Below are 14,034 nucleotides of genomic sequence, written 5' to 3'. Positions count from 1 at the left end.
TACAAATTTGCATGTTGTTTAAGTAATTAGAAATTCTCCTCCCTTTTAGTTGGGCATTTAAACAGTGGAGCATTTAAAAGTTTGGATTGGAGGAATTTTATCTAAAAGATTGGAAAAAGTTAGGGACCTGTTTGGATTGGAGGAATTTTCTCGAGAGGTTTAGAAAAGGAAAACTTATCAAGAATTTCTTGTTTTTCCATTGTTTGACTATGCATGAAAGAAAGGAACTTGAACCATGATGAGAGTTGGAGTTTCATTTGCAGAGACCCTCAATTTATAATGATATCCCTCTAAACAAGTCATAATCATATATCATTTCTACTTAGGACTTCACTATTTTCTAATAATTAGGTAAGGGGGCGGTGGTGATCACATAATTTTCTAATAATTAATATTCTTCAATATTTTATACAAAAAGCATCCAATATTTTATACAAGCAGCATCCACTAGGAGTATAAAATGGGATTTGCTAGCGTCCATCGCAGAAGGCATTTCGATGATGGGCTGTCGCATGTGAGAGCAGCCACCTCATGGATGAAGACAAAATCTGCTGAACAGTGAGCTGGTGTGGCTGCTCTCACATGAAACACGCCATCCGCGAAATGCCTCTGTGATGGTCACTAGCAAAATAGGATGAAAGGCACTGTGGGATTTAGAAAGTAGTGTTTAAGGCCTCACACATGGGAGGGACTATGGTGATATGAGTTAAAAAATGTTAAAGGAACTTGGTGTAATTTTGATAGAAAAAGGGACTGTAATGAAAGTTATAACAAGGAGAATCATGTAAAACTCCTTAATAAAGTGAGTGCCTCAAAACAAAGGAAGGTGGGAAATCTTCTCCCTGAAATTATTAATTTTAGAGGATGGTTCACATATAAACAACCATCTTCTTTTTTTATAAATTTTATCAATAAATCCTTTTATTTGTAAAATGTTTTCCTATTGGTCATAAAAAATCTTGTTTTAACAAAAGAACATCCCTCAAGAGTTTAAAGTCTTAAAACACTGTTCCAATAAGTTGTAGGATCCAAGAGACATTAGATACTTGAATTTTCCCCTGCATGTAACTTTAAGATGTCCATTTTTTCATCCCTATGGAAGTTCAATCGAATTTATCATGAGAAACATTAGGGTCAATTTTTGTAAGCAGAAAAATCATAATTCATACGCAATTTAAGGAAGGTTTTTGTCAAAATGGTTCGGTGATAGACTTAGGGTTTCTTTTGAAATTATTTTATTCATTATTTTCAATGATTAATGGGAAACATTTTGCAGATTAGAGCAAAAAACCCTTAGCCCTGTTTGAATTGAATGAATTTTCTGGAAAGGATTTTTTTCCAAAAATTCACTCTTTTCCATTGTTTGATTACACATGCAAAAAATAAAAGTAACTTGAACCACTACAGTTCAGGTTTTTTTTTATATCCCTAAATTTTATCATTTCTCTCTAAAGTGTGAAGAAAAAAAAATCCTAAAAAACTATTTTCCTCAAGTAATGTTTTTCTTTCCATCCAAACAAAGCTTCTTTACGAAATATTTTTCATTCTATTTTTTGGCCTTATAATTTTCAATGATTAATTGAGAAATATTTTGCATCTTAGGGATTTTTATAGGCAGGAATCCCTTCTTTTCATTCAAAGGAATCAAATTTGGGGAATTGGCATAAAAGGCCTTCAATGTGGGACCACAAAGTCCCATTAAGGGTGGGATGCAAATTGCAAAACACAAAAACAGATCATAGTGCAGGTAATTTTAGCACAACTCTTTTAAAGAAAGAAATAAGTACTGATTAGGTACAGGTGTGCAAATTACTGTTGTTCTCATGGACTCTCTCATTCAAAGGAATCAGATTTCGACAATTTTCAGCTCTTTCTAACTACAGTAACTACATTTTACTTTTGATTCCTTAAACACCATCACAATCTCCTCTTAACACAAGCCTTCAGAAAGCTTCAGGAAATATTCAAACATCTAAAAGCTTATTATGGGCCACTGAGCCAAAAAGAACATACAAAGATCACCTCTCAAGGTACGAAAACCATGTTCTCTGCCTCTTGCCTCACAGATTGGAACAGAACTGAGGACAAATAACGCTCTCCAAAACTGGGGAAGACCACCTGCGTAGAGGGGAAGATCAATTAATTAATCAAATAGCAGCCCAGTAGAAAAGGTGCAGAAATACTAGATATATGTTTGATAAAAGTTTTTAACTGTGGTTATAGAAGAGAAAATAGCTGATATCTGGTTGATAAAAGTTTTTAACTGTGGTTATAGAAGAGATAAATGCATGTCCGATGAGAAGGGTTGATTTTCTTATTCGTGGAAGTGACAGTTAAAATATTTAACGTGATAATGAGGTGTTTATTAATGAAAGAGAGTTACAGCGCAAGCCGATTGATGATGTCATACAAATGTAATGAGAAAAATGAAACTCAACACACCATTTAATGTTTATGCTTATATTACTGTACAGAATACAGATAATAGCATCCTATCTTCAATCCAAAAATATTTCTTTGACTATTACATGCAATTATTTCTGTTCACACACTTGACATTTTGTTCACGGCGAGGATGTGCATGCAGCTCAGCTGACATGAACATGATTATTTTTATTTTTTTTTCATTTTAGACTTTCAGAATTCAGATGGATCTGCCGGAGATGACTGAATGACCAGTTGACTTTTTAGAAGGATCAACAGGGATCAAAAGCCAAATTTGGCATATGCATTCATTTTTCTTGGGTTCCAAAAACCAACTTTTGGTATAGCACTTTGATCGACAAATGATGCACACAGCAACTGATGACAGAGGTGCAAACTCAATTTTGTTGTGGTTTGGACTCTGAAACCAATTTATTAAACGCTTAGATTGTAGCTTATTAAGTTGGTACAAAAGGTAGACACTTCTTCCTATTGGATATACCAGTTCAGTAGAAGAAATTGATGGTTGTATTGAATAAATCACTAAGCCAAGAAAATAAAAAATCCCAGAAATTTTATATTCATTCCAGATTTATTGATCAAGGCTGTACACTCATTCCACAACCAAAAGATTGCCAAACTAAGTACCAAAAATACAGAAAAGACAATATATTGGGGGGATAAGATTATGTGAACATTTTTTTATTTTGTAAAGACAAGCCATACTGGCAGTTCCATGACAAAAGATAACATTCCATAGATGGAAACAAGAAATCAAATTGTTAATGTGTTCAAGCTAAACAAATTATTCAAATTATAGCTGCCTTCTGAAGCTCAAAGTGGACGCTTCAGAATGACAGAATAGGAGGTGTAGAACAAAAGTTCATATCGAAGAATGAACTTACAACAATGAGTTTTCCAGCATTTTCTGCCCTCTTCGCAATCGTAATAGCGGCGGCAGCAGCTGCTCCAGAGGATATCCCTACCTGTAGCCAATGTTCCCATCATTAGAAAGGGAAAAATGATGAAAAATAAAAGCATGTAACCAAATGATAATCTGAAAAAAAATATAGAAGTAGAATATATCACTTAAAGAAGCTCAAAAAGCATTGCAGTAGCCAAGACAATTTTTGTCTGAACTCCGAAGACACCAAATGAAGGAAATCTCGACTGACAACTCACCAGCAAACCTTCTTTCAGTGCAAGAAGCTTTGCGGTTTCAATAGCTTCGTCACTTGATACCTGTGAAATTCCACCAACAAAGCAATTAATTAGAAAAAGGTGTCCCAAGATGTCTGTGTCTGCATTTGGCACTTTATCAGATCAGAAAAGAGAACCCAACAACAGACACACAGAAAAGCCAACAGTGTATATTTCTATGTAGTTTCTCTACAAGAGTCACAAGTATACAGAATAGATTAGTTTATTATGTGACAGATTCAGAAAACTATGGTGAATTCAAGACTAGCTTGGCAGCCTGACCCATCACAAGGGCCAGCCCTGGTCCAAACAACGGAATTAGTCACAACTCCCAAGGTATAAATCACAAAAGCATAGGCCACACCATGCATGCTAATTCAGCCAATGCTCCTGTCCAAATAGACTGTAATTTAGCTAAAGAGTACTACTGTCAAGACTACACAGAATGGCTAGTCTTCAAGTCTTACTTGGATAACTTCATCAATAAGGTTGACTTCCAAAACACCAGGAATAAAACCAGCACCGATGCCTTGGATCTTATGCGGGCCTAAGACATATAAAAGTAGGCACTTTGTCAAGCCATGAAATCATTGATGCGTGTGCAAAGATCAACAGTTTATTTTAAAGGATAGATATGAAGAGATATATAGAATACCTGCTTTAAAAGGTGAACAGTGTAAAAGATGAGATTTAAATGGCAATAAATGGTTTGTGCTTGAACAGAATGAAGTTAATGTCTATTTAAACATAAGAGTAATGATGGTTTCCAACTATATAGGGCCTATAGGCATGCCTTGTGATAGAGGGGTAAAGTAGGACAACTTATAAGACATCCATCATGTGGCAGTCATCTGAGAGGCTAATCACAAAAGCAAAGCAGTCCAAAACAAAACATTTCCTTAAGGATTGAAATAAAGTTTCAGAAGTACAATAAAGCGTACCAACATTTTTGGCACACCAATACGATGGTTTGAAAGTTAAAGTTCAAAAATGTGATCACATATTCAATATCAGGACCAAAATTAGAAAGCAGAAGTTTTAGTCCAGCTTAAGAAGTATCTTGATGTCTACTAGCCAAAGATCTGCCTGTCAAGGAGAATAGTTTGTGTGAAAAAAAGAACTATACAAAGCACACAAACACACATGTGCATACATAGAAAAAAGGAAAAAGAAGACGAGGAAAAAAAGAAAGAAAGAAGGAAAGACCTGGCTTGCATTAGTTAGCAAAAGAAATGGTCGATTTATGTGTTGTGCATGCAACTTTTGCAAGAGAAAATACAAGCAATGATATTACTGCTACAGAGAAAGATGCACACATCATGTCTCAATTACTATTTCAAAATGTGAATGCAGGCCAAAATGCGGTCAAAGCAAATCCTAGTTGACTCGGCGGAAACCAGCTGAGTACCCAATTGACGTGGCCGATAATTAAGATGACATGGTCAATGTGGGGAGTCAAAGGAGTTTTGGTTGACTAGATAGGGCAAAACATGGACTCAGAAAAATTCGACCCAAGTACAAGGGAGTCAGCTCGGGCAAGTCCACAGTTGATATGGAGAGTTCTGAAACAGTGGTTTCATCTAGTATGAATTTTTTGAAGGTAAGCTGAAACAATGCTCCTTTTTCAATGCCAAGTATTGGGTGTAATAACAAATGAAGCAAGTACAATTTGACAAACACTGAAATGAAAAATTACAATATCATAGTTGTGAACTTAATTTCCAAGTGTTTGTGTACTTGTATGCACATTTCAGTAAAAAGAACATTCCTAAACCTGCCCCAACAAGAAAAATAAAGCAAAACAAAAAGAGGAAAAGTAAGATAATATAAGAAAGAGGATAAGTGTTCTGTTTCTAAAACTGTGACTCGGATACGGAAACAGCTAACGATTTTGATATTAGGTAATCATGGGATGAGATTTTCATTTTTTGCTTGCCTTCCGTTTTCCTGCAATGTTGTTGATAACTCATCTTGAGTCTCAGGCTACAGGGTGAGTGATTCTAAGGTATACAAGTTCACTGTGGAGTAACCAAAGCTTTTTGTATATACTTCTTTAGTTGGTAAAATCCATATTCACATCACACACTTATTCAAACAAAATGCAATAAAATCAAAAGGAGGTAAAATTAAGACCAAAAAATGCAAAGCAGTCTTAATAACTCACCAGGCTTTCCTCCAGACAAAACAGCACTCTCAACTGGTTCCACTCCATACAGCTAAGGAAAATAAAAACAGTTGCCCACAACACAAGAGATAAGAATGATGTGATATATCATACAATAAGCGAGCCACAAGCATATCTACAGAGAACTCAATAATTTTTAATCTGAACCTGCATAGAAGCAAATAACATGGATCATCCAATCATAGAAAAACTAACCCTTATCTCAGGATTTTTCTCTTTTAGGAATTTCCCAACACCTGTTATTGTACCCCCTGTTCAAATTCCAGAAACAAAGGCATCAACCTTGCCACCCGAGCCTTTCCAGATCTCAGGTCCAGTGGTCTCATAGTGAATCTACGCAGACAACGTCAAAGTGATACTCATCTTTCAAACCAGCTACCTTCTACATAAAAATATTGATTCAAAGTACTACCTTGGGGTTGGCAGGGTTTTCAAACTGCTGAAGAATATAAGCGTTGGGTGTCTTTTCCAACAATTCCTCAGCCTTCTGAACAGCACCTTTCATACCCCTAGCTGGGTCAGTGAGAACCAATTCTGCCCCAAATGCTCTAAGAATGATCCTCCTCTCAAGACTCATAGAAGCTGGCATGGTAATGATGAGCTTGTAACCCTTAGCTGCTGCCATGAAGGCCAAACCTATGCCAGTATTACCGCTAGTCGGCTCGATCAGGATACTCTTCAGCAAACAGTAAAACACACAAAATCAATTAGAAATGTCAGTAAAAGAGATTCAATAGTGCTAGCTAGTTACTATGTGTATGAATTAAATCAACCCGTATTATTGGAGACCAATGGAACACATCAGACTAGCAGGTCCCCAAGCAAGATGAAAACCTTAAATTTGAAAGATGTTAGAAAGTCGTTTCTTTGATTGTGTCAAAGAAATAACAGAAAAAGCCATCCAACTAGAATCTCCATCGCCAAAGAAAGTACATAATGGAGCCTCAAATAAAGAATGCTCAAAAGAAAAAGGCAAGAGACAAAAAGCTAAAATATGATTGTGTACCATTTTAATTTATCGTTGGATTTGTATAAAACTTCGCAAGTAGCACAGTAGGCATTGTAGAAAACCACGCAGGCATGGTTGAATGGAAATAGACATAGCTTAGGCATGTATTGCAGAGATTTGAAACATGTACGCAATTTTTTTAAGGAGCCTTACGAAAAGTGGGATTTGTAAGGGTGCTCCGTACTCATAAGAAGTGCCCAATAAGGAATCAAGTCTCATGTTAAAGTATGTTGGTGACACAGAATCAACTAACCTTCCCAGGTGTGATAATGCCTTTCTCCTCTGCATCAGCGATCATACTATACCCAATCCTGCCAATAAAAATGCCACAACATCAGAGAGAATACCAAATAATCATACCCTAGTAGTAAAATCATCTGCATCAAGAAGATTGGATTTCGAATTGAATTCAACTTCCTATCTTCCCGTACCAAAATGAGATCATTTCAAAGACAACGGTGATGCTAAATTGAATTGGGAAAATTTCCAGAATACCTAATCATCATACCCTAGTAGTATAAGCGTCTACATCAAGACTATTAGATTCCAATTCAATTCAGCTTCCCATCTTGCAATACCAAAATGAGAATCATGTCAAAGACAACAGTGATGCTAATTGAATTGGGCAAATTTCCAGAATACCTAATCATTATACCCTACTAATATAAGTGTCTAGAATTTATAGATCATGATGATTAGATTTTCAATTCAATTCAACTTCTCATCTTACCATACTAAAATGAGGTCATGTCAATTGTCAAAGACAATGGCGAGGGAAAATTGAATTGGGCAAAGACAACAGTGATGCTAAATTGATTTGGGGAAATTTCCAGAATACCAAACCATCATACCCTAGTAGTATTAGTGTCTGCATCAAGACGATTAGATTTCCAATTCAATTCAATTTTCCATACCAAAATGAGGTCATGTCAAAGACAATGGTGACGTTAAATTGAATTGGGCAAATTTCCAACATTTCATACTGAAAATGAGGATCATGGTGAAAACAGTGATGATGATAAATTCGAATTATCTAAAGCAACTAAAAACCGTGAAACTGAACTTCGAATTATACCTGTCCTTGACGCTAGAGCACGGCTCCATCATCTCCAACTTCGCAGCAACGCGGGCTACACACCCATCTACGACATTGTTGAGGTATACCAATGGGGTACTGCCTATCAACTGTACAACAAAAATCCGGAAACCGTGTAAAAATAAACAGCAGGCTGCTATGAGAAAAATGTGTTAAGGTGTTGTTCTGAAAAAAAAAAAAAACTCACTTCTGTGACATCCTTTGCGATTCTAGAACCTTCCTCCCCCATTTTCAGATGACTGCAAAAGGGATGGCAAACAGTTTATATCATAATCTAGAAAAACTTTTCCTCTTCAATCCCTAAGACCCTGTTTGGATTGCAAGAAAAACATTTCTGATGGAAAAAAATTTCCTTTCTATTATTTAGAGGAAAATAATATTATTATTGTTAATTTAGAGGGATATTATCATAAGTTAAAGATCCCTCTAAGCAAAAATTGAATTGGATTGATTCAAGTTATCTTTTTTATTGTGTAAAAAAGTTATGAACTTCCCTTTCCAGACTTTTCCAAAAAATTCCTGCAATCCAAACAGGGCATAAATGCAGAAAAAGAAAAAGGATCAAATTTCTTAAAACCCTCGAAGCATCATTTAATTCCAGGAAATATAAAATTCTTAAACTAATGAAGGAGACGTTCAAAAGAACTTCGAAAACCCTAAAAACCCTATCTTTTTTTTCTAGTAATGTAATACAAAACAAAAAACAAGAAGAAGAAAAATCGCTCGTTAGCAATCTGAAACTAAAAGTATAACAACATATATACATGAGAGAGAGAGAGAGAGAGAGAGAGAGAGAGAGAGAGAGATAACTGAAAAACAATATTATTTTTTACTGTAAATCGTTGGAAGATCAATCAAAAGGAAGCTGAAATGGAACGAGAATCACCGACCTCAGAGGATGATAAAATCGAAACAGAAAGGAAGAAGATTTCGATAAGAAAAGAGAAGGCCCTTTTATCTCTTCCAAACCAACTTCCCGGCTTTTTTTTTGGGCGCTGATATTCCCTCCTCCCCCCCTCCTTGTAGGCTATTTCGCTCCCCCCCCTGGCTGGCAAACTTTAAACGTTAGGCTTTAACGTTTCCCACTATTTGACCAGTTGGTGGGCCCAACATAAACCGTTGGTGGAATGGTGGGCCCATCTTAGAACAACGTAGGCCCCGCCCATACCACACCATAGGATAATCCAAACCGTCCATTTGATGGGCCATAAACGTAAATAGGTTGTGTCCCAAAATATCATTTCCATAGGTTGATCCTAGCCCTCCGATATAAATAGAAACTATATCTTATGCAACCTCAATAGATTGTAGGGTTGTGATCATCCTATGGAAATGATTTTTGGGGCACAACCTATTTACATTGTGGCCCATCAAATGAATGGTTTGGATCATCCTATCGAGTTGGTTGTAAAGTAACATTAAGGCTCGTCCACAACATAAGGATGATCCAAGCCGTCCATGGTTTGGATAATCCTATGGAGTTGGTTGTACAGTAACATTAAGGCCCAATCGTAGGCCCCACCAATATTTTTTAAATTGAAGCGTACCGTCCACAACATAGGATGATCCAAGCCGTCCATGGTTTGGATCATCCTATGGAGTGGTTCGTACAGTAACAGTAAGGCCCAATTTAGGCCCCACCCATATTTTAAAAAATGAAGTATACCGTCCAAACCATAGGATGATCCGAGCCGTCCATTTGATGGGCCATAACGTAAATGGGTTGTGCCCCCAAAATCATTTGCATAGGATGATCACAACCCTCCAATCTATAGAGATTTCCATAATAAGCAATTTCTCTTTATATCTGAGGGCTAGGATCATCATATGGAAATGGTTTTTTGGGACACAACCTATTTACGATGTGGCCTATCAAATGGACCGCTTGGATCATCCTATGGTCTGGACAATACACTGTCATAGTGGGTTGGATTTGGGAACCAAGGACGAGAATTTTGGGGGCCCATCAATTGTTCCTGTTGTGGAGAGAGAGAGAGAGAGAGAGAGAGAGAGAGAGAGAGAGGTGGGGAACGTGCACTAAATGATTCAAGGGGTGCGGGGCACACTACGTCATACAAAAAAAAAAAGGGGGTAACAAAAAGGGAAATAGCTGTTAAAACCAAATGTTTAAAGTTGCAGCCGTCAGAGAGGGGGGGGGATATCAGCGCCCTTATTTTCTTCTTCTTTCGTATTCTCCCACAATAATGAGATAATCCTCGTGAATTTAGGATTTCCCAATAAATTTTTTTATAATGACACTCCCCACTCTATTACATGCCACGTAATGACGTAAATAGGTCGGCCTTTGACTTTATTAGATGGGTCACGTCATCGACACATTCAAAAGCGAAAACTAGAGAGAGAGAGAGAGAGAGAGAGAGGGCTAGAGGTAGGGAACGTGCACTAAATGATTCAAGGGGTGGGGGCACACTACGTCATTAAAAAAAAGTAACAAAAAGGGGAATAGCCGTTAAAGCCAAACATTTAAAGTTGCCGGCTGTCGAGAGGCGGGGGCGGGGAAGCCTACAAGGGGAGGAAAATACCACCTCCCTTTTTTTTTCTTCTTTCATATTCTCCCGCAATAATCAGATAATCCTCGTGAATTTGGCAGGATTTTCCTACATTTTTTTTTATAATGACACTCCCCACTCTATTACATGCCACGTAAAGACGTAAATAGGACCGCCTTTGACTTTATTAGATGGGTCACCTCATCGACACATTCAAAATGAAAACGAGAGAGAGAGGTGGGGAACGTGCACTAAATGATTCAAGGGGTGGGGGGCACACTACGTCATAAAAAAAAAGGTAACAAAAAGGGGAATAGCCGTTAAAGCCAAACGTTTAAAGTTGTCAGCCGTCGGGGGGAGGGGGGGGATATCAGCGCCATTTTTTTCTCTTCTTTCGTATTCTCCCGCAATAATCAGATAATCCTCGTAAATTTGGCAGGATTTTCCTACAATTTTTTTATAATGACACTCCCCACTCTATTACATGCCACGTAATGACGTAAATAGGACGGCCTTTGACTTTATTAGATGGGTCACCTCATCGACACATTCAAAACGAAAACTAGAGAGAGAGAGAGAGAGAGAGGTCTAAAGGTGGGGAACATGCACTAAATGATTCAAGGCGTGGGGGGCACACTATGTCATAAAAAAAAGGTAACAAAAAGGGGAATAGCCGTTAAAGCCAAACGTTTAAAGTTGCCAGCCATCGGGGGGGGATATCAACGCCCTTTTTTTTTTTTCTTCTTTCGTATTCTCCCGCAATAATCAGATAATCCTCGTGAAATTGGCAGGATTTTCCTACATTTTTTTTATAATGACACTCTCCACTCTATTACATGCCACGTAATGACGTAAATAGGACGGCCTTTGACTTTATTAGATGGGTCACCTTATCGACACATTCAAAACGAAAACGAGAGAGAGAGAGGTCTAAAGGTGGGGAACGTGCACTGAATGATTCAAGGGGTGGTGTTGGGGGGGGGGGGGGGGCGAAATATCAGCGCCCCTTTTTTTTCTTCTTCTTTCGTTTTCTCCCGCAATAATCAGATAATCCTCGCGAATTTGGCAGGATTTTCCTACATTTTTTTTTATAATGACACTCCCCACTCTATTACGTGCCACGTAATGACGTAAACAGGTCGGCCTTTGACTTTATTAGATGGGTCACCTCATCGACACATTCAAAAGTGAAAACTAATGGGGTTAATGGATCATGGATAAAGTACTAAAGTAGAAATTTTGAAAAAAAAATATTTTCCATGGAAAAAATATTCCATGAAAAATAAAATACCAGGGTCTGGTTGGCTTATAGTTTCCTTGTGAACAAATAAACTTTTTGATTTTGGGAAAAAATATCCATGGAACCAAAAAACTTGAGAGTTGCAAGAAATTTGAAGTTAGGGATCATTTCAAAGAAAGCAAGCTCTCTCAAAATAGTCCAAAGAGTACCAACTATTGAGTCTTATCACATAAAGGAAAGTGATATATTCGTCCCCTTTCCTTCCCCTGGCTACCCCATCTGGTGTATTTATGATGACTTTTTCTTACACTATAAAGGGGTGGCCCAGGAAAGAAAAGAGGGGAAATATATCATTTCCACGTAGACAGGGGTGCCCAAAAAATCAGCTCCATAGAATCATCCCAACCCTACTAACTGTGGAGGTGAAAGAGGGGGAAATGGGTGGGTATAAATTTGCCCACTTACCCATCCATTTTCCCCTCTTTCACCTTCACAGTACGAAGGGTTGGGATGATCCTATGGAGCTGATTTTTTGGGCACCCCTTATCTACGTCAAGGCCTATCAAATGACCGGTTCGGATCACCCCAAAAATGTGCGCCCACCATGTTTTTAGCGGTCACCTCATATAAGCTTATACGAGGGGCCGCTCACAATCACTTTCCCCTATTTTAATTCAATCACATTTATAAATAAAATATTTAGGGGTGCCAATGGACAGAGATAGTCCGATGGACCCAAAATATCTTTACATTGATGGGCAAGATTTGAACACAACAGCAGGGTCCGAACCCTGAACCCTGTTCATTGGATCCATATCCAGAGGTCCAATATTATTTCGAATCGTGACCCAAATGTAGCCACAAAATCTGATGGAGTGTCCTAGTCTTAAATCCGAACGGAGGGCATCTATGTACGAAAATACCCTTCATATTTTAGTTCATTTATATCCATTCATGGCGGGTACTTTTGTAACATTTAAAAACCCTATTCCAAACAGCAAACAACATTTTAGATTTCCGCTTATTGTTTCTATGGCAATTTTCAAGTTTCTTTCCTCTTCCCTCTCTTAAACGTAAGCCCTGTATAAAAAGTAGGTCCTACCACACTCAAATGGACGGTCCAATTCAAAATGGATTGTAAACCTAAAATTAAAAAAATAGGATCCAAATTAAAAGCACTTCGAAAAGGATCCGACCCATAAGTGATCCGAACATATCTTGACCAAGACATAGGTGAATCCAATCAAAGGGGATCCGTTAATACCCCTACAAATATTAGGACCTCTTTTGATATCAGCACTACCATGTTTTGATATGTCCGCAAAGCATCTTGCCTTTTAGTATTTAAAGAGCTGTCAAAAGGTTGTTACAGTTCCCATATTCCCACAGGCTCTGTTCACTTGTTTTCTAGCTGCAGGAAAAGAAAAGAAAGGAAAATAATCTGACATGGAAAACTGGAAAAGAAAGGAAAAGAAACTGTGAGAAAATTCCGTTGTTCACTTGGCCGAGAAAGGAAAAGAAAGTATGCAGGCAAAGTGGTTTTCTCAGGAAAGTGATTTTCCCATCGTTTTGGTGAGAAAATTTAGAGGGAAAGTGCAAGAAAATTGGTTTTCCACGTCATTATTTATATTTTCCACCTGTGTAATTCCGCTTTCCCGAGAAACCAAGTGAACGGTGGAAAATGTCAAATCATGTCCAATCACAGGAAAATTTGGCTTACTTTCTTCTCCTTTCCTTTCTCAAGAAGGCAAGTGAACAGAGCCATAAAGCTCGCACAAGCCAATTAATAAAGAAAAAGCACACTGGGACCTGCAACTATGAAAACATGTTTGTGCCGATATCAATTCCCTCAATTATAATATCTCAACCTCCAACCATGCTGATAGTCTGGCCTGAAAATCACCCTGGATTCACATTCACTCTCAGCCTCCCTCTCTTCCACTTTCTCCTATTCTTATACTATATATATAGCCAACCTTAATGTCAAAATTAATGGAATATTTTTTATGATATGGCAAAAGATTGGAATATTTCTTATAATTTATATTTAGTCAAAGTCCATAAATGTTATTTCATATATAACATTAAATAATAATTATGTAATAATATACCAGATATACATTTGATAGGCCTTCAGCTATTCTTTCAACTGGTTCGAGGTTCTTTTCAGACTGAACATTTTCCGAAACCAGAACAGTGACTTGGGGCATTTCTTGGTTTGTTTTGGAACTGTTATGAAGTAATTAGGGGTTTAAAGCCATAGGTGTTGGATCTAGAATCCTTTGTAGGCTTTCAAAACAAATCTAAACTCTTAAAAAAATAATGAAAGAAAAAAAAAAAAGAAGCAACAAACAAGTAATGGAGAAATAA

The 14,034-nt window shown here is 37.4% G+C and overlaps 1 pseudogene across 1 annotated transcript; it reads right to left on the bottom strand.

Moving 5' to 3' along the window:
- Positions 1-1,742: 1,742 nt before the first annotated feature.
- Positions 1,743-8,919, bottom strand: LOC143881401 (cysteine synthase-like; annotated as a pseudogene). Its single transcript, XR_013251936.1, has 11 exons — positions 8,805-8,919; positions 8,102-8,153; positions 7,894-8,003; positions 7,072-7,129; positions 6,222-6,485; positions 6,005-6,142; positions 5,789-5,840; positions 4,092-4,171; positions 3,607-3,666; positions 3,330-3,410; positions 1,743-2,118 (listed from the first exon to the last, which is right to left on the bottom strand). The product of XR_013251936.1 is annotated as a cysteine synthase-like (transcript).
- Positions 8,920-14,034: the final 5,115 nt, after the last annotated feature.

Source organism: Tasmannia lanceolata, unplaced genomic scaffold (assembly GCF_043159265.1).
Source record: "Tasmannia lanceolata isolate RefF3 unplaced genomic scaffold, GAP_Taslan_0.1 ptg000002l, whole genome shotgun sequence".
Classification (NCBI taxonomy): domain Eukaryota; kingdom Viridiplantae; phylum Streptophyta; class Magnoliopsida; order Canellales; family Winteraceae; genus Tasmannia; species Tasmannia lanceolata.
The sequence above is the reverse complement of the archived record's forward strand: the minus strand, read 5'-3'. Positions and strand labels throughout refer to the sequence as shown.